The sequence below is a fragment of the Ascaphus truei genome, chromosome 3 (genome assembly GCF_040206685.1).
Source record: "Ascaphus truei isolate aAscTru1 chromosome 3, aAscTru1.hap1, whole genome shotgun sequence".
Taxonomy (NCBI): domain Eukaryota; kingdom Metazoa; phylum Chordata; class Amphibia; order Anura; family Ascaphidae; genus Ascaphus; species Ascaphus truei.
Genome location: NC_134485.1, coordinates 203,476,420 through 203,504,078, shown reverse-complemented (window position 1 = coordinate 203,504,078; position 27,659 = coordinate 203,476,420). Strand labels below are relative to the sequence as shown.

At 41.9% G+C, this 27,659-nt stretch overlaps 1 protein-coding gene across 5 annotated transcripts in view; it reads left to right on the top strand.

Annotated features, from left to right (window-relative positions):
* AUTS2 (activator of transcription and developmental regulator AUTS2) overlaps window positions 1-27,659 on the top strand; it is a 1,404,533-nt gene that overhangs the window by 442,135 nt on the left and 934,739 nt on the right. The window lies entirely within an intron of this gene.

Here is a 27,659-nt window from a genome sequence, read left to right as displayed (position 1 = left end):
ACATGTTACTTTCCATGTATACGCAAGTGGAAATACAGATTTAGAAATGAAATAGACAGAATTCACATTTGCATCATGCTTTCAAACCATACCCCATGTACATAATATTTCTGGAAGACAGGTTGCTGTTTACACCATTGAAAATCCCACACCAATAAAACACTTTAAATTCCAGTATCATGATTACCATACATTTAAAATATACATCTTCTCAAACTTCATTCTTGCTTTTTAGGCAAAGAAGGCTGGTAGCCATTGTGGTCCTTCCTTTTTGAGAAGGTCTTCCTTTTTGACTCTCTCCCTTTCTGTGAATAGGTAATAGTGAATAGAGAGGCTTCAAATGTTCACTTACTTCGCAAATCCTTTTCATCTATAATAAGTGTGTGTCTCCTCCGTCTGTGCATGTTTCACAAGGTGGTGGCAAATATCTTTTGACCTGAGTCTGTTATTCATCAAGTTCCATTCCAGGTTAACACACATGATGAGGCGTTAGCTCCTATTCGGACTCATTAAAATGTAACAGAGCTTGATGAATCTGGGGGTTAGACTTAAGGCTTTGAGTTATGTCTCCAGTGTAATTGCATGTGTGACTCACCCATTAGAAAGAACTGAACAAACATTTCACTTATGGTTAAGTTTCTTTATTAATTAATATGCCATTGATGCTACTGTTATTGCTCAGGGTTGCTTACGATTGATCATGGGAATATATACCAAACTAATGAACAAGGGACACTGTCTATAGCAGGGTGGCCAATGTCAGTCCTCAAGGGCGACCAACAGGTCAGGTTTTAAGGATATTCCTGCTTCAGCGTAGTTGGCCCAATCGGTGGCTCAGTTGTTGATTGAGCCACATATGCTGAAGCAGAGATGTTCTTGACCTGTTGGTGGCCCTTGAGACTGGAATTGGCTCTCTGCACTAGTGGGTTAAGGCAGCTATAACTAAAATGAAACACTATAATAATCATTTTATTATATACTGTAGGCCGCACTGCACATGTACTTTTGTTTGCATCAAACGTCCCTACTCCGATGAGGTTAGATCGTAAATATTGGTTTCTGAGGAGCAGTGAGAAAAACTCGATGTTACTGGTGTTTCAATTCGGTTCATCTGCCTAAAAGACACTTCCGAGTTTCATTGTCACCGCTCTCTCCTTTAGACGAAAAGTTTATAAACAAACTAACATTCAAATCAATATAGTAAACCGTTCCAGCCGGGATATCGATACACTACTACAAACCAATGATGCCTGTCCCACTCATGTGAGAGCAACCTGATCTTAGTTGAAATCCCATTTCATGTATTTTCCTCACTTCCAATTGCCCGAATTGCTGATTTCAATACAGCAACAGGAGAAATGTAATATAGATTAGCTGCATTCTCTAACCTCTCGGAGCAGAATGGGTTACAGTGCTGTGATCAGATTGAAACATTTGATGCTGGCTGAGCTTGCCTCAAGCTCTGTATTTAATGAAACACAATGATTGCAACTGCAATCCTATTTTCCTTCAAATAGAAATGTAGACTTGAGCAAGCTTTAAAAGAATCTTATTTGAGTTGTTAAAGCATTAGATGAGAGGTTAGTAATAATACTGGGGGGGGGGGGGAGAAGCATGTAAGAGAAATGCTCTGGCATATAATCACAAATCAGATGCAACATAGTTTTATGTGGCTTCATTCATTATTATGCAAAATAATAAGGCTTAGATTTGTCATTCTGAAAATGGGGATTCATAATGAAAGCGGCCGTCAAACTACAGTCTAGCCGTAATAAAGTTCTAGATGCAATATACAATTTAAAAATGCAATAGGAGTTTCATGTTACTTGATCTTGCATAAGGTTTAGCAGAGTTAAAACGGTTAGAAATGGGCTATTAACCCCTGAATTGAAGAGGTTACTGGGTAACTGCTTTAGTGCAATAACAAAGGAAGGAGAGGGAGTAGGTGGTATAAGACCTTTTATTGAACCAACAAGTAGTTTTTCTTGTTGGAGCAATACAAGGTATCACACCACCTACTCCCTCTCCCTCCTTTGTTATTGTACTACATGGAAGAAAGGACTAACACAGCTACCCACCATTCTTTGCCAGTCTAAGTACAGTCATTTTTATAATACTAGCAGTAATTCAAAGACTTCGTCATTTGTTTTCTTGCAGTGTCTAGCTGCAGTGGTATAATGGCTGTCAATAGGGTTGCCAGGTGGCTTGTCCACAAATACTGGACACAATGGTGAAAGGAGCGACGCGCGCCAGAATCGTTGGTGAGGAAGAATGTTATTTATAAATGACCTGACTGTTACGTAATTTTTTCTAAATTTCACTCCAAGTATTCACCAATTTATATTCTATTTTGTAAAAAAAATCTGGGGAGGAGTCTTGGGAGGCAGTGCCCTTCTGAGGATTTTTTTTTAGGAAATACAATATGAAATATTGCAAATTGATGCAAATTGGTGCATGCTTTAAGTGAAATTTAGAACAAATTACATAATGGTCAGATCATTTATAAATAACTGACCTGCAGTCATACTGTACATGGCGAGTAATACTGATCTTAATGCTACTCTCACAAATTCCAAGATTGTTGCACCCCTCCTCATCCTCTCACCCTCCCCTTATCCTCTTACCCTCCAACCCCTCCGTCCTCTCACACCCTCCCCTCATCCTCTCTCACCCCCTCCCTTCATCCTTCCTCATCCACTTTCCCTTCCTTCTCTTATCCCCCCATCCCTTCATCTTCTCACCCCCCTCCCTTCATCCTCTATCACCCCCCTACCTTCATCCTCTCTCACCCCCACTCCCTTCATCCTCTCTCATGCCCCCTCCCTTCATCCTCTTACCCCCCTTCATCCTCTCTTACCCCCCTTCATCCTCTCTCATCCCCTGCCCTTCATCCTCTCTCACCCCCCTCCCTTCATCCTCTCACCCCCCTCCCTTCATCTTCTCACCCCTCCCTTCATCCTCTCTCACCCCCTCCCTTCATCCTCTTACCCCTGTCCCTTCATCTGCTCACCTTCCATCCCTTCATCCTCTCTCACCCCCCCTCCCTTCATCCTCTCTCACCCTCATCCCTTCATCTTCTCACCCCTCATCCCTTCATCCTCTCTCACCCCCCCTCCCTGCATCCTCTCACCCCCTCCCTTCATCCTCTCACCCCCCTCCCTTCATCCTCTCTCAACCCCATCCCTTCATTCTCTCACCCCTCATCCCTTCATCCTCTTTCATACCCCCATCCCTTCATCTTCTCTCATCCCCCCCCCTTCATTCTCTCTCACCCCTCCCTTCATCCTCTCTCATCCCCCCTCCCTTCATTCTCTCTCATCCCCCCTCCCTGCATCCTCTCTCACCCCCTTCATCGTCTCTCACCCCCTCCCTTCATCCTCTTACCCCCCTCCCTTCATCCTCTCACCCCCCCTCCCTTTATCCTCTCTCAACACCCCTCCCTTCATCCTTTCTCACCCCCCTCCCTTCGTCCACTCTCATCCCCCCTCCCTTCATCCACTCTCACCCCCCCTCCCTTCATCCTCTCACCCCCCTCCCTTCATCCTCCCTCATCCCCCCCTACCGTCATCCTCTCACCCCCTTCATCCTCCAGACCCCATCCCTCCATCCTCTCACCCCCTCCCTTCATCCTCTCTCAACCCCTCCACTCATCCTCTTTCACCCCCCCTTCTTCCTCTCACCCTCCCTCCATTCATACTCTCACCCCCTCCCTGTCATTATCACCCCCCTCTCTTCATCCTCTCTCACCCCCCTCTCTGTTATTATCACTCCCACAGGACAGCCAGAGAAAACACACACACATTGGACAAAACAGAACAAATACACACAGGACAGAGTCTCACCTCTCTCTGCACCATGCTTTTCCTCCGCTCTTTGGCCCCACCCCCAGGCTCCTGCCACATCCATCCTGATTGGCTGCTGCTGTGTAATGCAGCCAATCAGGATGGAAGAAGCTGCCCAGCCCCCTAGCAGCAGAAGCCCTGCTCTATCCCTTCTCAGAGGAAATCCCATGATTGATTACTAAGTCTGGAGAGGTAATACTGGCATACACATACATGTCCGGTATTATCTTTCATTGTTTACCGGACAGAGTAAACAAGTACCGGGCTGTCCGGTTCAATACCGGACACCTGGCACCCCTAACTGTCACCCACAGACTTTCCCAACAGTCTTTCTTGTTGGGTTTGGGTTTTACCGGTTTCAAGAACCCCTGACCTGTATATTTTTTTAACCAGAAGATATCATACACTATATTGCATTGGGCTGCAGGATGGTCAATGAAAGGAACACCGACTGTATTTGATCCAGTTTTGTTTGTAAACTGATTTTTTTTCTTCCTGATTGCATAGTTACATACATCATTGTAAAAGTATTTCTATTTCGTAGAAATAATGTAAAACATTTTATTTTCCAAATTATAATTTACTAAAAAAAATGAAAAAAAGGATATACTGTACATAGAGATATATATAAGTTCAATAAGGTAAAAAAAAAAATTCAAATACATAACTACAGTATGTCTAACATTTGAATCTTTCCTGACCAACGACGATTTTAGTCCATTAAAGGAAAATGTACCAGTATTGTTGTGTATGTTGGTTTCTATTTGGAATGGGTAAAATACTTCATGAATGGTAAAATATGGAAGCGAAAATCTCCCAGTAATAAGATACTGATTCATGTTAAAAGAAAATGTTGGTTGGGGACAAGATTGCTGCTTTGAGTGAAAGTGAAAGTTTTTGTCCCTCAGGTTTTGACCTGCTAAGCTCGAAGTGAATGAAACCAACGGATGTATATTGCAAAGGCCTCTTCACTAAAGATGTGCGAAACTGACATTTTTAGCTCTTATTACAACTGAACCCCATTATAACACGATGCTCGGGGTCCACATAATGAGACCACGGTATGACCGGGATCGCGAAATGGCCGCTGTTATGGATTCTCTACCACTACACCGTAGGATTGGTGTGATGTCATTGGACTCTATTATCAAATGACGCGACGGATTGGTCGCGGTCACTGGAAGTCAAGTCAATTTGATTTTTCCAGCGACCGCAGCGTGACGTTGCTGTCGCCGGCAATGGCACTATAAGCGCAGCCTTAGTCTTCGCGCGGCAGCCATTTCACTTTAAAAATTTCAGATTTAGAAATTAAATAGACAGAAATTAAAAAAACTTGGAGATGCTTTTAAATCGGGAGCCACACTTAGACCGCATTATTAGCGGATTCGCGTTGAAGCAGACGCGCTATAACGGGGTTGAGCTGTATTTTAATTTGCATTCTCACCAAATATTTTGCCAAGCCAACAAGGGCTAATAGCTTGCGAAATCAGTGGTATGTACAGTTTGCAAGGTCTAGGCAGAATACAGCAATAGAAAAAACTGTCCTGCACTCAGGCCATGAGCCAGCACCATAGGTGTCAAGTAAGTCACATTAGAATGGAGCAGGGAGATATGATGGGCCAAAATGAGGTCAGAGCTGGGAAGGAAACCTTACCTATGTAAGCTCGCTTACAGACCTCGGTCCTACTCTCCTCTGCGCTCCAGTTCCAGGCATGCAGCCTTCTGTGTATGCAGTATGGAAGAAAAGGAAATCCGGCGCCACAACCTGTGACAAACTCCAAGGCTCTTCCGGGTAATAGAATAACTTTATTGCGGTAACAAAAACACAACAGGCTATACCACAGCTCAAATCAGCTTTCACGCTCAAATCAGCGCTGTAGGCAGAATACAGACAGTAGTAGCAGTATGCAGAATTTCGCCCAATCTGAAGTACGTTCAACTACTTACATGAAACAGGAAGCATATAAAGTAAATTTGCATCTGTGTTGGGTGAAATACAAAGAAGTTTTAATGCTTGGGGAAAATGTGGTGAAATTGGCCAATCTGTGAAAAACTGTTTGAGCAAAACCAAGGCTCAGTGTGAACATTTTGCACATCTCTAAACTTCACAGTACTAAAAGTTACACTTTTTATATTTTTATGTAACAGGTGTTCCCCCACCCCAAGGGAGATTTCACTGTTACCTGTACTCTCACTGTGCTGTACCTGTGAGGCTTACAGGATTGCTGAGTGTCCACCGATGGTAGTGGGGAAGACAGGACAGGCTTTCAGGATATTCGCAGCTCTTTCTGGGTGCAGCGCCTCCATACCCCGCAGGCCCTAACAGAGCTGGGTGCAGTTGCTACAGGAAAACCATCTTGCACTCCCCCTGATAAACTGCAGTCACAGGCAGGAGTATAAAAGCAGCAACTGGCCTTTATTGAGTACAGCCGTACACAATCAACAATGCATTTCCTCTGGTCCCTGGAATCAACCCCCAGTCCCCAAATGTCTATCCTTTGCTACCCTACTCCCTGGTGGAGTAAGGGGTAACATCTCCCACTCCCCTTGAGGGGAGAGGGTAGAACTAACTAACTGTCAATTCCCAACTTCCCACTCCCCACTGTTACCATGGGCGGGGCTTCAGGTCTCAGCCCCCAGGTGGGCGGCACCTAGGCCCCAGGCCACCACCCTGTCAATCAAGGAAGCTGCTTACTACAGTAGGGTGTAGATTTAACCCTAACACTGCCTGCACTGGTACCAGGGTGTATGTGTTAGGCAGGGCAGATTAGCAGCCAAGGGGATACATGGCTACATTTATATTTTTCATCTTCATAATCTAAAAAAATTGTCGTGACAAATGAAGTTTCTTTTGAACACCATTAGTAGAAACATACTGGGCCAAGCTTCATCAAGCTTGTTAATGTCTTCTTCATTAAGGACCCTGAAGAAAATTCTTACATGATCTTGTACACTGTAAACTATTTGTTGTCCCAAAAATGTCATACGTGCATTACAGTATTGAGAATTATGCAACATTACATATTAATGTCATCTGTACCATTTAAGAGATGTTATAGCCTGCACATATGTATGTATGGCTCCTTTAATTGTGACACAATGTGTAACATAATATAATAATAATAGCATGTTCTTCTATAGTGCTGCTAATTTTAGCATGTATGCATTTAGCACTGTAGCACTTTACAGAGAAATTTTGCAGGCACAGGTCCCTGCTCTGTAGAGCTTACAATCTATGTTTTTGCTGCTTGAGGCACAAGGAGATAAAGTGACTTGCCCAAGGTTGCAAGGAGCCGACACCGGGAATTGAACCAGGTTCTCCTGCATCAAACAGCGCCAGAGTTAGTTTCTTTACTCACTGAGCCACGCCTTCTCTAAAATATACATAAAACATAAAATCTAATAGAAAAACAGACATTATGTGGATTTAAATCTGTATATACATATCAAAAGTTTTGATAATTGGGAAGCTCAAGTAGACATATTTTGTCTGTACCATTAATGTGAGGTTCTGTGGGATGTGCATGAGCAGAGACAATCTGTCAATGACTTCAGCAAAGGACTTGTATTTGTCTTATCAGTGGAGGATTTTGGGGATCAACATAACTTTTGAGCTGTGTGTGCAACCTTATAAAAATATGTAATTCATTTGAACATACAGTACAACACAAGAAAGGTTTTTAACAGTTATTTTTTTTTCATATAGAGCTTTGTCCTAATCACTGATGACAGTAAATTTTAAATGATTGTCTCACAAAGCCCCGGAGTAATCAAAGTGTGATCTGCCATATCGCGCCTGAACTGGCGCTACCTGCATTATAGTCAAATGCTGATTCTGGCGCTACACCATGGATCGAGCTTTGATGACTCCACGGCAATGTATCTTACAAGTGGCTAATTATATAGTTGAAGGTTATGTGACAATTCAAGTCAGGCAGCTAAACATCCATGACGTTTTTGATAGCAGAATATTATTCCACTGGGACATATTTTTGTGTTCATCTGTTTTTTTTTTAATTGCTGTGAATCTGGGACTACTCTGCACAAGACAGCACATAAGAGAGAAAAACAAACCAGATGTTAGTTGTTTAAGTTTTCCCATCAGAAACATAGATAATCTCTCCGTATTTCATCAAATGATTTTAGGCAACTAGAAAGTGATTCCCCTAAAGAGGGCTTATTCTTTCTTACAACAACTCTGCTGAGAAATCCTGCTTGAAAGGAAAGGTAATAGCGGCCTGACTTTAAAATATGTGGCTGTCAGTTGTGGAATACAGCATATAAAGCTATATCAGGTCATTTATTTGGCTCTACAGTGTAATTTATTATTTTGCATATCATTTTTAGACGTAGTTACAGTACCTCATATACTGTATTGTTCATCTTTTAAATATGCAACAATAGATAACCATTGTATACCTTTGTTACTGTATAGTGTATTCATCTTTAGCGGTCTAGAACATTGGACGAGGCTGTTTTGCCGCGACCAAATCCCCGCTGGCCTTTAGCCGCCACTCCCCTCGTTGCAGAAACATCTCTCTGCCGGCCACTTCACCACCATGGTAAGCTCTTACCCTAAAAAACCCTAATGTTAACCCTAATACTAATGCTACCCCATACCCTAAAAATTTTACTCTAATCCCTTACCCTAATCCCCTACCCTAAAATCCCTTACCCTAATCCCTTACCCTAATCCCTTACCCTAAAAAGATTAACCCCTCGCCCTAACCACCTATCCTAAAAGCCATTTTCCTATAACTCCTATCCTTAACCCCCTACCCTAACTGCTAAATTAACCCTGAATTTAACATACCTTGGCGGCTGAGCGGCAGAGACTTGTTCGCAGCAAAATGGCCACAATTTAATATCCAATTGTGCATCTTGAGAGTGTCCTAATGACATACCTGGTACGGCATGGGACCTAGATACTGGGCACTACTACTCTACTATTACTAGAGTACTACTACTCTCTTCCTCTTATTTGATACACTTTTATTCATTGACCGATGATTGGTGATACTGGTTGTTTTGAAGAAAGTGGTCTCCTCTATGTGTATTTTCTTTGGTCTCCTTTTGTATTTCATAAAAAATGAAAAGAGCAACATATAGTGCACTTTATAAAAGTGTTGTATATAAAGTCAGTAAAGTCAATCAGAATTCCTGTTTATTATAGATGCTGAAAAGTGAAAAAGATCGCATTAGGCACCCAATGCTTTTGAAAAATTATTTTCGGAAAGATATCTGGGACAGCTAAATCCATAAACATGAAACAGCTTTCCTTATAGTCATCAGGTCCATAAATATGCTCTAGAGTAGAAGACGCATAGAATAAGACATTTCAATGATAAGCATGCATCATTGAATATTCCCATGTATAAAATGTGTAAAGTCTTTCTATACCTACAGTAGCAGTGTCCCTCATCGAGACTGCCAAGCTTGAACTGAATGATGCTGCTGTAAGCACAGTTCCACTGCCACTTACATATCCTTGAGCAATGAACTGTGATGACACTTTGCTGTGCCTTGAAGGCGTTTGTTATGTTTGAGAGGGCGATAGAGGCTTGAAGCAGATTTATATGTGGTTGTCTCTTTTCTCTCAAGCGCACACTTTGAAAGCAATGAGGATATTGGGAACATGCCATTGTAACCATGCAACACAGAACCTATTGCCTGTAGTTTTTTTAAGGAATAGTACAGAATATTATTAGGTATTTTGTGAGTATGTTAGAGTATGCAACACACAACCTTCTTGCATTAAGCTCTTCAATATCTCCATGTTGGGGCTTATTTTGTAATTATTCGTGGCTGACTGCCCCCAGCAGTAAAAGGGTTAAGATCTAAAAATGCCCTTTAATTATTGAAGAACTGGATTTGTTTACAGTTGGTTACAAAATCAGTAAAAGATTAATGAGATTAGCGTTGTACCTTACTTCCCTGTAAACTAAAGTAATGGAACAATAACACAAAAATACTACAACTACGGACAAAGTAGAAGTGTGGTCAGCCTACAACATACTCACTACTACTGTAGCTCAAGCTTTTGCCAAAGTTTGCCCTCCATGGAATTCGACTGTGGCTAACTATACAGTTTTACTGTCCATTCTGAATATCTCTGTATAAAGAACAAATAGAGGGCGTTCCCAGTGCTCCACTCTCATTACTGCATGAAATCTCTCTAGGACACCTCATTCCCCCATCCTATCATATCACCCAATACTGCTACCAATTTTATGATGACATGATAGCAAGACTAGGTCCAACGAAAACATATGTTGGTTATTATCTGAGTAGCAGTGCTGTCCAAGAGATAACAAAAAAAACTATTTGCATCTGCAGTAGCGTAACCACAAGTTGGGTGGCAGGCAGGGGTATGGTTGGAGCAGGGGTGCCAACGTTTTTGGGCTGCGCCCCCCTGTGTCTCGGTCCCTGCGCTCATGCCCCCCCCTCCCGAGTGACTCAGCGTCAAATGAAGCCGAGGGTCACGTGACGTCTATGGAGAGAATTTAATAAAGTCAGGCTGTCTGTGGGCTGGAATTCTCTTGACATCCCCAGGAGACACCTGTAATGTGCATTAATTTACACAACTAAATGAGCAAATGTTAACATTAAACTACTTCTACAGTATATGCACCTTTTGTTTCAAATCCCGCACCTAAGTTCAAAGGTATAGGAGCATTGCGCTTGTTAATAAGCATACAGTATACAACCGTACACTATAAGATTAAACCAATTTGTAGAAGGTCAATATGTGTTTTACTGACACTTCATCTCTTGATTAATTGTGAAATTGTCTAGTTATTTACTTGAGAGTGAGACAAAGCAAAATAATATCTTATAGGCTCATTAAACACATACCGTTTTGGATTTAGTTAGACTAATAACACGATAAGTAACTGGAACCGCTAATGCATTCTATTTTTTATTTATTTATTTTTTGTCAGATCAGCATATAGATTACATATATCCCAATATCTGCCAAGGTAATTATCCTATGGCTAACTATGATTAATTATAGTGATGTATGGTAATTCATTATTTGGTTTTCAGGCCTAAATTTAAAAAAAAATGAAAGAAAGAATAGAATAATCAGTGCTGCAGTTAGTAATATTCATAAAAACACGAATGAACAGGAAAATCTGTGAAGAACTATCTCTCCACTTGTTGCATAATACGCATTGAATGAAGATGTGTGTAGTTATTTTCATATGGGTCCCTGTGGGTTTAGTTAACACGATTATGAATTAGGCGAATAAACACATTTTCTTTTTTTGCTCATAGTGTGTAACAGCACTTTGAATGACATTATCATAACAGAAATGGAAAAGGGAGGGCTAAGGCATTAATTAGATTCATACTTTTGCTTAATTCCTACTACAATTTACAGTTTTTGTTAATTTGCCAAGAGCCACACAGTAAAAAGAGAACATAGAAACAAGTGAAAAATTCCAAAGAAAGCTGTGATTAATTGGTGTTTTCAGCAAACAAGAGAGCAGTCATTTTACAATACATAGTCAGTTCTAATTGGGCATATGTATAGCACAGGGAGTGCTCTTTGGTTCACCTATTTCTGACAGGTGAAAGTAAATACTAACTGTTAGTATTAATTAAAAGAGAATATTTTCAGACAGCGCAAAATAGTTAAGGCACAATAGGTCAAACCTTGATTCAAAGACATAAAAGATAAATATTCATCTCCTAGGAACAGATTTCTTAAAGTGCAGTATGCATAGCCTTTTGTCAATTTAACTTGATACATAAACCCTACATTCTTTTTTTTATATACATTATAGCTGAGGAATAAGTGGCATAGCAATTCCATTGTAAAAAAAGTCAGTAATCAGGGCTGGGTTTCAGCATTGGCTTTAGAAAATTACCCTAATAGGAAACTTGCAATCAGGATAAAATATAGTTTACAAAAGAAAATGTGTTTTGGTTGAGGTCACCTTTAAATAGTACCCTTTGTTACATCATATATTCCATGCAAATACCCTGTTAAATATAATTAGGCAGTCTGGAGCTTAAGAGGAGGGTAATGACTTCTGTCTTAGCAGTCGTGGGGGGAAGGAATTGGAACCTCGCCAGTAGGGGCTTCATTTCACATGGTCTGATCTACAGCCGGGTTATGCTTGAGGGTGAAGGGATGTATGTTATAGGTGACTAAAATAGCACTAGACTAAGGATGTTTAGTGACTCTGGTAAGGAAAATAAGGCTCAGAACTAGATGGAGCATCTAATGTAGGGTTTTTCTATTATTTCATAAAATTGTGGCCGATATGAATCCTTATGTGTCTCACAAACAAAGTATACAGATGCAGTAAAGGTTACTGTCTGTGGCACCAGGGTAAGCGGTGGTCACACAACTGGGGTGCCCCTGGTGCCAGAGGATTAACGCTATGGGGGGCTCAATCCACATGCACGGTCCCCGCAGCATCACCGTGGCAGTGACTGTCTCCGGAGCTGCCGATTTTTTCTTTTTCGGCCGTGGATCCGGAGACAGTAAGTCTTGCTATATCTGTAATTTGTGGGGGTTTATGGAAAGACCATGATTGAGGCTTTCATAGATATGGTTGCTCAGTTCAGTTAGTCAACAGCAGTGCTAATTATCTCTTTGTGCAAAAGTACAGGGCACTGCAGGACTTGGCTTAGAGTTCAGAACAATCTAAAAGGTTAAGAATTAAAATGTTTGTCTGTAGCTCCGTTATTTAACTCCATACTACTGCACGCCACTGTTTTCTGCAAGAAAACCTTCTTGGCTAGAAATACTAGAACTCAATCAACAGAACAGTTTGAGCCTGTATTTGTAGATAATTATAAGGCTAGAGAATATTACGTTAAAATCAATGATCTACTACGTGCGTGTGTGTCTAAGTAAGAACTCCTGCCGACTTCCAATATTGAAAAAGCTTTTAATTAAAAAACAGTTTGCTATTCCAAGACTTGAATGTCAGTAGTAATAAAGTATAGGTCTTTCTCTTTTCCATAGATACTCTACAATTCAACTCTTTTAGCTTCAGCTCTTGTGGATAAACACTGCTCTACTGACTGTCCTACAGTAGGTTAGTTCTTAGAGTGTGCAGAGACTGCACCACACACATGCTGATTGATTGACAGTACTGCTTCCATCTTAAGCCTACAGAGAGTAACCTTCAAACAGAAGTGTATGTACTTTAAGGCACCAGGAGAGATTTTTATGGCCTGGAAAGCTCAGGTACAAATCAACAGATCTTCCCTGCTGGCAAGTGAAAGGCACGACTACCTATCAATAAAATATTCCGTTTCTATTTGGTCAATTGAATTTCTGTAAGTAAAGTCAACATTGTATTTAGTATTTTGGATCTTGGCCACAGCATGATCAACAACAAACAAAACCAATGATCAGTGCCCAGTTTTTATTAAAAGTATGCAATTTTATTAGTATTGTAAATCAAGCAATTTCTTTGAGGGATTACGCACTCCAAAGTGCCTCAATGCTTACAAATGTATTAGTACTATTTTTGTCCAAACCTTGATTTAAAAAAAAGTGTATCTACAGATGTATCAAGACTTATTGTGTTCAGCCCCGGGGCATGCGCGTGATCCCGACTGCCCCGGTGCAGGAGGATTATCATTGTGGGCTTCCTATCTGAAAGTATGAACCCCCTGCAGCGGTCACGGCAGCGCTATCTCTGGAGCTGCGGCTTTAAGCTTATTTTCAGCTGCGGCTCCGGAGAAAGTAAGTCTTGATACATCTGTACATGTTGTATTCAATAGAGAATTTAAAATGTATTCAGTGCAAATAGAAATCTCAAATGGCCGTTAAACCTGCTTAGTATTAAGGAGGCAAGCAATGTACTACAAAGTACTGGAGGGTTTAAGAAATAGATGATTTTGTTGCAGGTTCCTAATATGATATAGGGATGCGCGATTCACAGTGCGTTAATACAGCTTTTGGTAATTTTGTACATCAGAACTTGCACATAATAAGCACGTTTTTCGGCTTCTCATGTCACATTCAGATCAAGGTGAACATCTTTTGTGTGGAAATTATTGTATACTGAGATATTAGGAGAGCTCATCTCCTTTTTGACTCATATAATTTCACTTCTGAAATAAGGAGGTCATTGCTGGAATGAAATCCATTTATAATGCTTGAATGATTTAGCTCTGGTATTGTGCCTTTCTGTAAAGCATGTCTATTTGCTGATTATGGATGTAGAGTAAACATGGTTTGAAGTGGATGTAAAAACAGTCTGCAATCATGCCCGTGTTTGTATTATACTTCAAACTTACTTAGACTCCTTCCACTTATCTAAACTCAAAAAATCTAATTTCTGCTAAACTGCTTGTGTGGTCCTGTTTTAAAATAAACTGATACTGTCATCTGCCAATTCTCAAACTCCTCAGAATAGCAAAAGAAAATTAAATATTAGGAGTCTGAGTTCAAAGTTTTTAAGTGTCTGCCTGCGAGTGGGTTTACTGGCTATGAACTTCTGTAACCCAAGCTGTGCGGAAAAACTGTGTAATACAGCAGGCATACGTTTATAGGGGCCCATGTTAAAATGGATAAAAAGTAAAGAGTGATACACTGCGTGCTCATTTGCATGTCATTACCCAGACTATCTGGCTGCAGTGCAATCACTGTACTCTAAGGAAACATGGGGAAAAACAGGGTAATAGGCCCGGACGGGGAGGAAAGGAGAAGGGGGGGGTTCATATAAGGAGGTAAAGGACCTGGGGGTAGGGGGTCATAATAGGTAATAGACCTGGAGGAGGGATAAGGTGTTTATGAGCCTGGGAGGTGTATAAGGAGGTAATGGGCCAGGGGAATGTAAGGGGGTAAGGAGCATGGTGTCGGTGTAACTGGATAATGGGCGTGGGTGGTATGATGGGGTGATGGGCCTGGGGATCAGGGAGCATATAGGACAGAGGCACTTTGGCTTACCTGGGGCCCTTTTATGAGTCTTCTGAAAGCCCACAAAAAGCGGGTCCTGCTACAGGAACTTTGGCCGGTACACAGGAGGGCCTTACAGGCTCGGCAGGGGCCTGCAGGCGCACCCTGGAAAGGGAGGGACAGATGGGTGGTGGCCAGCAAAGGGAAGGTTCCTTCAGCCTGCAGGAGGGACAGATGGGGGTGGGTGGCAAAGAGCAAAGGGCAGGTCTCCTCTTGCCCTGCCAATGGTCCCGCAGAAGAAGAGCCTGGGGCGGAGGTGCAGGCCAAAACCTTTAAGGTTGCTAGCAGGGCGGCGGTCCCTTTGACTGACCTCATCTGGGACAGATCAGTACCAAAATTCACATAGAAGGTTAAAGAAAATAATTATATAAAACAAAATTAGGATGCGCTTTATCCTTTTATGCCAATACCGATCTGACTTCTGAGTGAGAGGATTAACCTGCCTAAATATAGAAGAACTTACAGATCCAAGTCACCTGTTGTTGCCCTTACACTACTACTATCTTGTGAGTAGGCTGGAAATGAGCGTTTCGAAAGTACAAATAATGTCAGGGATACCTGACGAAGAGAGACATTATTTGTACTTTCGAAACGCGTTGGAAGGTTTGCTGGTACCGCTGAGCCACCGTAGCCGAGGACCAATACAGGTGACGTCATCACGCTGTGAGGATCGTGTGTATTCCAGGAAGCAGCGCTCACAGGAAACTGAATCGGATCCCCGGCAGCAGAGACGACTACATCACCAGGCGAACGGCGAGATCAACGGCCAAGACCACCAAAACCAAGTGCTTATATACTACTTACCTGTGGTGAGTAGGTTTTCAATTTTAGACCAGGCGGAGCAAAGAACGGAACTGTTGGACTAAGTTCCAAATCACAAGAGTGCGGATAGTGCCTAGGCACCTGTCCATCATTCATTTTATCATATTCAATGTATGTTTATAAATTGTAATCCATGGTTTTTTAACCTTGTTATTTTAATAATAAATTGCTCCTTCTTTGTATCATCCTGTTATCCCTTGGGTAATACACCATTGCAGGTCCCCTGCATGTTTTGTCTTTTTCTTTTCTCCTTTTCCTGAGTCAAAGCTCATCAGAAGAAATTACAAATCCACTCATCTCAACCTCACCTCAGCGCCAGAAAAGATCATTTCCAGCCTTCAATCCATTTCTGGGTAGAAGATACCAGAATAATCTTTTTAAGGCAGCTCCAGGACTACCCATTGGACTCTGTATCAAAGGTTTTTTATTATCTAATATTGTATTTGCACAAGCGCTGATTACACACCTATCATTTTACCTATCTTGTGAGTAGGCTGCACATAAGAGCCAAGATATTCACCACACGTATTCACATTGAACCAAACTGTCTGCACTTAGATTGTTCTTCTGTGGTTTTTCTCCTATATGCTCCCCCTGGGTTGTGAGAATATATATCGATCATCTGGGACCAGTGAAGACAGTCCCTTCCAGAGGGTCTGAGCAGGGGGTTACAACTTTGACTTATCACTTTACTTTGCACTTTTAGTCACTGAAAGTCACAAAATATTGGTTGTTTAAATATTTTCACTTTAATATTAGTGATCACTCGTACTGATTTAGCGCCTGTTTTTGCACCATCACTCTGTCTCATACCTGTGTTTACCCTTGCTATTCCTGCCTTGTTGCTGTCCTGTTCCTTTGTTCCTTTGTTGCTTTGTTCCAGTTTGATCTTCTGTGTACCGAACCAGCTTGCTTTGACTACCCCAACATCTGGCTCATAATCTTGGCTTTCTCTGACTCCTCGCTCCTCTCTAATCCTGAACTCGGCATTGTACCTCGACCACTCTCCACTCTCCAACCCTGACCTCGGCAAAAGTACCTTCTACGCTCTGGATATCTCCTACGTTGAACTCGGCAAGAATAAAGACTACTCTGATCTCTACATCCCTGACCCGGCTGTCAAGGCAAACCTACACTCCAGTTGTGGCCCCCCGTACCTGTGGCTGGTGTTTGTTACTACTCCCATCTCAGTACCGGGGTCTCGTCTTGTTTGTGGTGAGCACAAAGTGACACTAAGAGGTTTCTTTGTTCCTCCGCTCCCACAGCAAATGGATTAAAGGAATCAGAGCCTCTTCGTAAAAGTCCAACCTTTATCCACAATCAAAGTTACACTCACATAAAACAGGGCATACACAGCCGATACGGGACCAGCCAGTGGCCTCTCTGGTGACTGCGACTCTCCTTTGCCATTCCAGCCGGCGTTCCACGTCACTTCCGGTTTCGTAGTATTGCACTCAAACTGGTCCCTCTGTTGCAGCGGCGAAGGAGAGTCACGGTCACCGGAGAGAAGGAGAAGTCCACTGGCTGGTCCTGTATCTGCTGTGTATACTCTGTTTTATGTGAGTGTTACTTTGATTGTGGATAAAGTTTGAACTTTTATGAAGAGACTGATTCCTTTAATCCATTTGCTGTGGGAGCGGAGGAGCAAAGAAACCTCTTGGTGCCTGGGTTCAGGCACTTTCAGTTAAGTGCATATCTTACCAGTTTTTCTTTTTGAAAGTTATCTGTGAACGTGCTTCACTATATATTTTTCTCTTTTTTCCCCTCTTTCCTTCACTTTATATTGAGGTGCGCTGATTCTCCTGGACACTCTAAAGAAAATAATTAATTTACATTCTAAGTGCCCCATGACTTGGGGGGTAGTCTCAAAACATTATTTACATTTTCCATCCCTGACTTCCGGGAAGATATCTGTCAGGTTAATGAATATGGTTTAATAAATGTACCCCTTCGCAAAATTATTTTATACGCAGTATCATATTGTAATCTCTTTGTCTGTAGTAGGATCTTTAAATGAAGGTAACTATTCAAATGACTAGGGGTTAGAGACTTTGCTGAAATGGAGAAATGGATTCATAGCATATTCAACAGAGGTCTTGGGTTCAGATTTACCAAGCTCTGTTAAATTGAGGAAAATAACGTTAAGACAAGAACAAACATTATTTTCCCTGAGGTAATGCTGTATCTACCAACTTAATCATATGCAAAAATGAACGGCCATATTTGACCTCATTGGTGTTGTCTTAATGTCACATTATTTTAGAATAATGCTATGTTAATAACGTTGTAAGAAATCCAATTCAACAATAATTATATTGTAATGAGTGAATCCGTTATCGAGACAGTGTCAAAATATGCAGTATAATACTCATGGTTCTTCAATATATTACATATGTTGCACATTCTTAATTGGATCTGAATATAGATTGAGGTATAGTTAGTTACCATACATTGGAGGGTTATATTAAGGTTACAGCTGTCTCTAACAGGTCTCTATAGAGAAATCCAGTTTAGGTTGACACTGAGTGATTATTGACTGTGACTTTAGCTGAGAGAAGAGGCTATGACGAAAGCTCTAAGAATCGTCCAGTACATACTGTATGCCATATTTGGTATTCTATGTATGGAGATGTGGGCAGTTTCTTATTAGATCATATCAAGTTAGCTGTAGGACCTTAGCTGGAAGTGGAGTTCGTTATAATGAGCTGACTGAGTAGTTTTCTCTGTTAAAAGATGTAGGTGAGGCAGGGACTAAGAGACTAGGCGAGAGGCATGAGGGAGAGAATGACACCACAATGATGTAGGCAATATAGTGATTTCACCATGAAGAGAAAGAGACAGGTTAAAACCAAAATGGAGGAAACAGAAGTTTTATCATGGCATTTAAGATCCACTCAGAAACAGAAAGCTACTATATGCAACCATTCTCAAGAATACCATAACTTATCTGTAACGTCAACCGCCATTTTTGTACTATTTTCATGTAAGAAATTATCTTCAAAATAAACTATTGTTTTTATGTGATGAACCAGAATTACTGAGGTCTGTTATGCTGGCGTAATTATGAAAAGATGTAAAAAGACATTTAACAAACGTGAAGTAACGTTACTCCCATCTAGACCCTGAAATAGTGCTTTGAGCGGAGTTGGGAGAATATCAAGTCTAGATGATAAAAGTTAATCAAATAAGCTTTTATTATATATTTACCCCTTAGTACAGGGTTGCGCAAACTCTTCTCCCTGCACCCCCTGCCTGCTCTCACCCCCGTTCGCAGCCGCCCTCCCCCTTCCCCTCCCCCCACTCGGCTCCAGCATCAAATGACGCCGCGGGGTCAAGTGACTTCATGTTGCGATGTCATGTGACCCTGTGGAAAGTTACAAGGCGTCGCCATGGCAACGCAGCATCAATTGACATTGTGATGTCAGAATTGCCGGTTACAAGGGAAGGGGGGGGCATGAGCAGCGGGGAGAGCAGGCAGGGCAGCGCAGACTAAAATGTTTGCACACAAAGTTGCATTATTCATATATATATATATATATATATATATATATATATATATATATATATATATATATATATATATATATATATATATATATAACTCTTATGTAATGCACTGAGAACTCCAATTTTTTTCAGTAATAACAGTCTTTTTCCCCCCATTGATTAGTCTAATGGACTAGTATATTTGTGAATGGCTCAATTTTCGAAAAAACTTTCAATATGTGAAAATTGAAAATCTTCCATTTGTCACAAACTGAGCTGTGAGACATCCGTACAGCTCTACTAAAGAAGAGGCAACAGTGGTCTCGAAATTTCAGTAATTACAGTATTCATTTATTAATTGAAGTTACTATAATATGTGAAAAAGTCTTGAAAATCCATAATCTATTTCAAATGAACATTGAAGTTATTTTCTGGACCGGCAACCTTTTTTTCATGAAATCCACCACAAAAGATGCATTGTTTGATAACCCCTGATGTAACAAGTTACCAGTTTTTTTCCACTTGTTGCACTGAGGCTTCTGTTACCTCCGAGTTGCTGGTTTCCTGGATTGTTCCCATAGTTTTGGTGGCTTCTGACCCACTACAAGCCAGACCAGGCCCTCATGCTTCAATAAGCTCTCTGTTGTAGGAATTCCAAATATTGGTGTACCTATCGTAAGCTGGCAAGGTGTCAGGGTTGTGGGCGTCCCTCGGAGTCAGTAGTGACAGATCACATGCTCTCCCTCTGGAGAGAAAACAAGCACTTCTTGTTTAACTTCCTTAACATTTGGCAAAGAGCTCCATCAGTAATTACATACTTTCCCCTTTCTCTACAGTATAAAAGCTCCCCACATCAAAGCTGAAATAAATGTCAAGAATGAATAATAATTTCTTTCATTTACTCGGTAATTAAACCTGTGTAATAAAGTCCTGCTGCTATAGTGCAGTAGTTAAACAGATTGTTTCTGCACTTTAGGGCTTTTGAAAGAAAAAGCGACAAAGGGGAGGGATTTTACCAATGTTTTCTCGGCATCATTTCATCACTTTATTTTAGCTCAAGTTGTTTTTTAAATTGTAGAATTTTTCTTGTAGTTAAAAGAGCAATCCAATGCTTTTTTTAACATTTTTTTTTTTACAAATGATTGAAGCAGGCGAGTCTCCAGAGCTGGACCCAAGCTCCGGGGATCCACTGCTTTTGGAGATACTTACCTACATAGGGGGTGCCGGTAGCCGCTCTGGCAGAGCTAGCTAGGGTTTGAAATTGAAAGCTCCCGCGTCTTGCAGGCCAATAGGAAACTGAACCTGATGATGCCACGGCTTCCTATTGGCCCACAGGACACAGGAGCTTTGAAACAACACATTCACGTGAACCCTGTTAGCTGAGCAAAGCGGTTACCAGCAACGCTATAGAGGTAAGTACAGTTCAACCCCGTTATAGCGCGATCCGTTACACCGCAAATCTGCTTATAACGCGATGTGAGTGTGGCTCCCAATAATATGCAGCAGATCTCCAACCATGCCCCTACCATTTCTTCTCCTGTTGACCATGGCTTGCCAGGTGGCAGGGAGCTTGCTGCCTGCGCCCTCCCCCCCCCCTCCTCGGCTCCGGCATCAAATGGCGTTGTGGGGTCATGTGACCACACACATACACACACTCAAATAAACACACATACAAGCACATACACACACACACTGACACACATACATACAGACACAGACACACACACACACACACACACACACACAGGAACACACACACACACACACACACACACACATACTGTCTCTTTAAGGGAGCTTCCTCTGATTTTCCTCTCTCTCCCTGTCATCCGGAAGTTGAAGGCACAAGTAGGGAGAGGAGAGAGCTGCCAGCTGAATCAGATGCCGGGTTAGACCTGTGTGGGGGTGCTGCAGTGCTGGGTCTGGGACGTCTGGGATAGCTATGGCTGGGACAGTTATCCCAGCTCTCCCCCTCAGGCGACCGTGGAACCCCTGAGGGGTGCAATGTTTGCCAAAATATTTTTTTAAACGTGTAACGCGATCCGCATATAACGCAATCACATTTTTTTGGACCCCAAGGACCGCACTATAACAGGGTTCAGCTGTATGTCTGGAAGCAGGTGGAACCTGGAACTGAAATTAACAGGGTTCCGCTCCAGTAACCCCCTGCTTCAATCATGTGTAAAAACCAAATGTTATAAAACAAAGTCTTGGATTTCCGCGTTGTTATTCATATTCTATCGAGCCCATCATCATCTTTATTTTTATATAATAACTCTCTCAGCCTTCACCACTCTCAGTAATGTCCATGATTACATTGATAGAGAGTTTACCATGTGAATCCAAATAAGTACTTCCGTAAGCCCTAGGCATATTTATCCTCTTTTTCTAAAGATACTGTATTATAGGTATTTATACATCTTTGACACTGATTATAGGGAGGATCTAAAGTTATGGAGTGATACTTTTTACATGACTGGTTTTTTGAATACTGTGTGACATCATAATTTAAACTTTCTCATTGCCCTACTGACATGTCACAGTAGCTGACATGGTCAGAGGCCCTTGTGTTGTGACCTATCAGTCAGGGAAATTTTGCCCTCCTGTGCAGCTGGCGAGGCTTTAAAGCGGCAATCCAAGCACGCGATCCTGGAACTGAACCCCATTAATTTCAGCTCCAGGGACCCCTGCATCCAGAGACTCCTTCCTAGGGGGTGCCGGTAGTCTCTCCACTCGGCTAGCAGTGATCATGGAATGGCAGAGTTTCAGAGCTCCCATGCCCTGCGGACCAATGGGAAGCCATGACGTCATCAGGTTTGGCTTCATCCCGCCCCACCACCGGCCTGTCTTACCCGCTCGGTCAGGGAAGTGGAGCATAAACGCGCGTGATAAGACCCAAAAGATGGTGAACTATTCCTGGGCGAGGCGTAACCGGAGGATACTCTGGTGGAGGTCCGTAGCGGTCCTGACATGGTGTGTATCTATACATATCTGGTATCAATGTAATCATGTAACCAGGAGCAATCAAATATAGTATTCATTTTAATGAAAGGAAAACATTTGCTAGAAAAATCCGTAACAATAAAAAATAAGTAGGTTTTATTTCATATTTAAGACATCAAGCAAGACCCCATGAAAGCTTAACTTGTGCTGACATAAATTATATATTATTTTCATAGATACATAGAAAGTCTCTCACAGGAAGCAGTTAAACAAATATATAGAAAGAAAATTGGCCGGCTGGTGGCTGGCAACTACCCTGGGCAGCAAAAAGGTTAAGCGCTATTATTGATGAAGGTTTTTTTCTTTCCTGATGTTTGTGTCATTGCTTTTGATCCATTATTTATCATTTTTTAACCATTTAACTACTTGATGCAAATTTACATTTCTCCAGGATTTACACATCTTCTGCAACTATGCAAATATGGTAATAATACCAAATTTAAGCATGAGTTAAATAACATTCTAGGAATTTCCTAAGGTCCGATAAGGGGAATGGGAGCTCAATCTCGTGTTAACTGCAATACAAGTCAATGGCAGTTAATGCCGGATCGAGCTTTGGTACACTTTATCAGCTTAGTGAATTTCTCTCATAGTGTAATTTCCCTGCATTAACCACAACACCCAGGAGGGGTACTAGATTTTTAAGGAAGGGCGCGGCAGTTGCAGTGGCACCGCGCTCTTCCCTCAAGGCATTTAAATTAATGCCGGGGATCGTGTGAGGCCTCTGCAACATCCCTTACCTTGTCTTCGGTGACGCGTTGCCATGGCAACGCAGCGGCAAATTCGCAATGGGGTCACGTGACAAGGTGCCGTCACGTGACCCCGCAGCATCATTTGATGCCGAAGACAAGGTAAGGAGGGAGGCGCAAGCATGGGGGGAGCGCAGGAAGGGGGCGCAGCGGGGAAAGTTTGCGCTCCCCTGCCTTAGAGAATAGGAATGCAACCTACAGTAGTTAGCGTATTTTCATCCAATTTTGCAAACATGGTGTAAAAAAAAAAGGCAACCTTTTTACTTTAGTAAGACATGATTATTGCTATGTTATTTTCTGTAGTGAGTGCAATGTTACTCATTGTGTGTTCATTATCTTAATGCCACCTCAAGTAGGTTAACTCCCTGCAGTGAATCTGGCCCCAAGTGTATTGCATGTATGTATGTCTTTATTTATATAGCGAAATGAATGTACATAGCGCTTCACAGTATTACATACTGTACATAACCTGCCAGTTAGCAGTAAAAAAAAGTTATATTAACTGTTATTCTGTACCTAGTATTATTATTTATTTTACATTGAATACTGTATGCAGACTTCAGAGAGATCCAAAAATTGTGAAGATGAATAAAAATGAGCAATACTGTCATTGTCAACTTCTTTTCCTTTGTCAGAGGAAATTTTCCTCAGAGCAGATTGCTCTATTTTTTAAAGCAGTTCTGTATTTTTCTGTCTGATGTAATCATTGGGAAACTGCAAGTGAAGCAGTTAACCATCGTGCTCAGAATCAGCGCCCGCTGGCAAATCTGTACATGCCACAAGTCCTAATGATTAAAGCGCAGACAAGAAATAAACACACATTCTCTAATCAGCTACAGAAATTCCAAATAAAAGACCTGGGTGTATGAACAAACAAGAGGCATTATAAAGTCAGACAGCATGACACACTATACTGAATAATTTATCGGCAATATTCTTTTTGTGATGCTTTTTCAGCAGCCTCTAGAAATGATTGGGGGCTTTTCGGACAAAATTGGAATGATATTAATGTGAATGTGAAATAAGAGTATTGAGGTCACAAACCATCTGTAACAGTAGCAACCTATAGCAATGTTACATACTTGCATAGTAAATGAGTTTGAAAAAAAGACATATGTCCATCAAGTTCAACCTAAATTTAGACGATATATTTGAATTTACAGTATTTTTTTCCAGAGGAAGGCAAACATTATCCAATGACGTCTCATTCGGGGAAAAATAAATTCCTTCCTGACGTCTCCAACAAGTTGTTGAATCTGTATGCAATATCTCATACATATGGCCCAATAAAGCAACTCTAAACACATTTTAAACTATAGACATTATTATGAAAGTTAATCTGAAATATTTTTTATTTCCAAATATACCAATGTAGCCAGTGCAGGGGTAATCCAACAGAAAAAAGCGGATCACAGCTGTGAAACAGTGGGGCCAAACACCAGCAAGATGAGTTTAAAATAATCTTTATTCCATAATGAGATCGTGGGGGACACAGAGGTAAACTCTGACGTGTTTCGGGCAAAAGCAAAGGGCTTTTGCCCGAAACGCGTCAGAGTTTACCTCCGTGTCCCCCCAGGATCTCATTATGGAATAAAGATTATTTTTAACTCATCTTTCTTGTGTTTGGCCCCACTGTTTCACAGCTGTGCTCCGCTTTTTTCCGTTGGATTACCCCTGCTGCTGCTGATTGGCGTGATGCACGCCTATGGATGAATTGCCAGATATGTGAGTACTCATCTCTTCTTTACTTGGATGGGGAGACTGTGACTTTTCATTGAGTGCGACTCCAGGGCCAATGTCTTAGTGATATACCACTACAGGATCATTACATTACCTGATAGTTTATGAATGTTACTACATGGACGGTTAATACTTAAACCCTACCTTAGGAGAGCTTTTTATGCACCAGGTTCATGAGACTCACGAGGCTTTATTATAGTTCATCTGCTACGGGACTATACTCATTATTTAAGAAGTTTATTTGGATATATGTTTCCTCTGCTACTGAGCACCGAAGTTTGGAACTTCTTCCAATGTACATATACAAAGTAGCCAGTGTTTGCGTGGCCGTGTTTCACCTGCTGAACTTCCAAGGTGCTGGTGAGGAAGGTGGCTGCCGCGACAGCACTGCAGGGTTCCATGCTATTCAATGGGATCTCCCGCAGCGTTATTGCTCCTGACCTCCCAGCAGTGGTGAACGAAGACTGGTGGAAATAGACTGCCCCTCGAAATAAGGAAGTTGAATGTAGAAGTGTCTGTAAACACATTTTTAACAGTTAAGTATTCTGTTGCGCCTACGTGAGTATATCATGAGTTTTTATATCATGTGAGCAGTAACAGGATGCGAAGAAGGGTTGAGAAAGATCGTATATGTTGATAATTGGGGATTATTGTATTTTACAGGTCACCTGACACTTTTTGCTTCACATTTTCCTATAAATATACCCTGCTTTGCTTGTCTGGTGTGGCACCGCTCCGGCGATAGACTGTGGTCACCAGTGGCGTTGCTAGACATGCAGGCCCCTGGGGGAAAAAAATTTCAGAGCCCCATTTATATTAATACTGACTGCAATTTTTTTCTCCCTCCCCATCCTCTCCCTGATCCTTTCTCTCATCATCCCTCATCATATCTCCCCTTCCCCATCATAATCATCTCTCCCCCTCCTCCTCTCATCTCCCCCACCATCTTCATTACCTAATTTCCCCCACTATCATCATCATCAATACCTCATCTCCACCACCATCATGATCATTAGCTCATCTCACCAACCATCGTCATCATCATCATCATCATCATCATCATCATCATCATCATCATCATCATCATCATCATCATCATCATCATCATCACCCCCATCACCACCACCACCACCACCACCACCATCATCATAATCATCATCATCATCATCATCATCATCACCACATTTCCCCCACCATCATCATATTTCCCCCATTATCATCACCTCATCTCCCCACAGGTTCTACCATCATTACCACCTCATCTCCCCATGGGCCGCACCATCAGCACCTATCTCCCCTCTCTTCCCCCCATACCTGCCTGTAGGTGGCCTTAAACAGAGGATACACCACAGAGGAATCATCAGCTGTTACCGGCAGAGCAGGAAAGCAGGGGAGGAGCGCGCTCTAGTGGTCTGACCCGGAAGTCTGTCTTACTTCCGGTGTCAGCTCTGTAACAGCTGCTGATTCCTGTGCAGGCTTTTAATGCCGGGCCCGCCACCATGGGCCACCAACAGGAAGAGAGGGGGAAGAGAGTGGGCCCCCCAAGAGGGCGGCCCCCCCGGGCTGCCCAGGCTATAGCTACGTCCCTGGCGGTCGCCCAGAATGCTATAATCAATAGAATTATCTTTTGCATCAACTCCCTGCATCTAAGTCATGTAAAATTAGTCTCCTAACAATGGCTTGCTCCGATGAAGGGCTCGGCCCTATCACCCCCAGAAACCAAACAAGTGTCTATGACATACCTGGCATCCCATACGATCCTCTGGCAGGCCACGGACCATCCAGTACCAGGGTACCTCATAAAGGCAATGTAAAGGTTAAAGTACCCTTTAATTTGAATTCTGAGGGCATTTCTTCCCATTGCTGTACATAATCTGTCAGTATTAGCCATTTGTAAATTGTGTTATAATTATTATGATGTATTGCTGTATAAGAACGTCTAATACCTCAAAGGTTCTTTCTTGAAATGTGGTCTTAAAAGGTCATGAATATAAAGAACTATATTATTACAATGATGGCTGAATAACAGTATAGCCACACACAACTAATCCAATTGTACTGTACAAAAATGATATGCAGGAGCAGCAGCAGCCTGGCAAATTAAAGTATTACGCATAAACACCTTATCATTTGTTGTAAATATCTGTTCTGACATATAACATACAGGCTTTGAGCGCACGACCTTTAAAAGAGCCAAAGCCAGGAACCTGAAACTATCTATTATGACATGTAACAGAAAGCTGCTAAACACATAACCTTTAGAAAGTCATTCTTTTATCCTTTCTTTTTTTTTTGTAACAGTGTTGTTATCTTGTTTGAAATACATAATTCAATTGACAATGTACACCATAAAGGGCCTAAGAATGAAATGTGACTAGTGAACCTCCTACTGCTTTACATTGAGAAGCCACTTTTGCGTGCCATGTGTTTATAATTGTGACTACTATAATCGCCAGCCAGCTTCCAGATACCATTAGGAAAAGGCACGGACATAGCCATAGCCCAGGCTCTTGGGGGGCCAGCTCTCCGCCCTCCCTGTAGAGATAGGCGGGGGGAGGTGGTAAGCAGTGGCGACCCCCAGTGTTAAAGGATAAGCCGGTAGAAGAATCAGCACTTGTTACAGAGGCAGAGCAGGATGGCAGGGGAGGAGTGCACTCTAGCAGTTTGACCCAGAAGTCTTTCTTACTTCCGGTGTCTGCTACTAGAGTGCGCACCTCACCTCATGCTGTCCTGATCTGCCTCTGCCTCAGGTGCTGATTCTTCTGCCGGCTTATCCTGTAACATCGGGGGCCTGCCGCCGCATACCATCTCCCAGCGCCTGTCTCCATTACCACAGGCAGGCATGGAGGAGAAAGGGGGGGAGAGATCTGATGATGATGATGATGATGATGATGATGATGATGATGATGATGATGATGATGATGATGATGATGATGATGATGATGATGATGAGGGGGGCTGGAGGAGATTGGATGATGATGATGAAGGGGACTGGGGGAGACATGATGATGATGATGATGATGATGATGATGATGATGATGATGATGATGATGATGATGATGATGATGATGATGATGATGATGATGA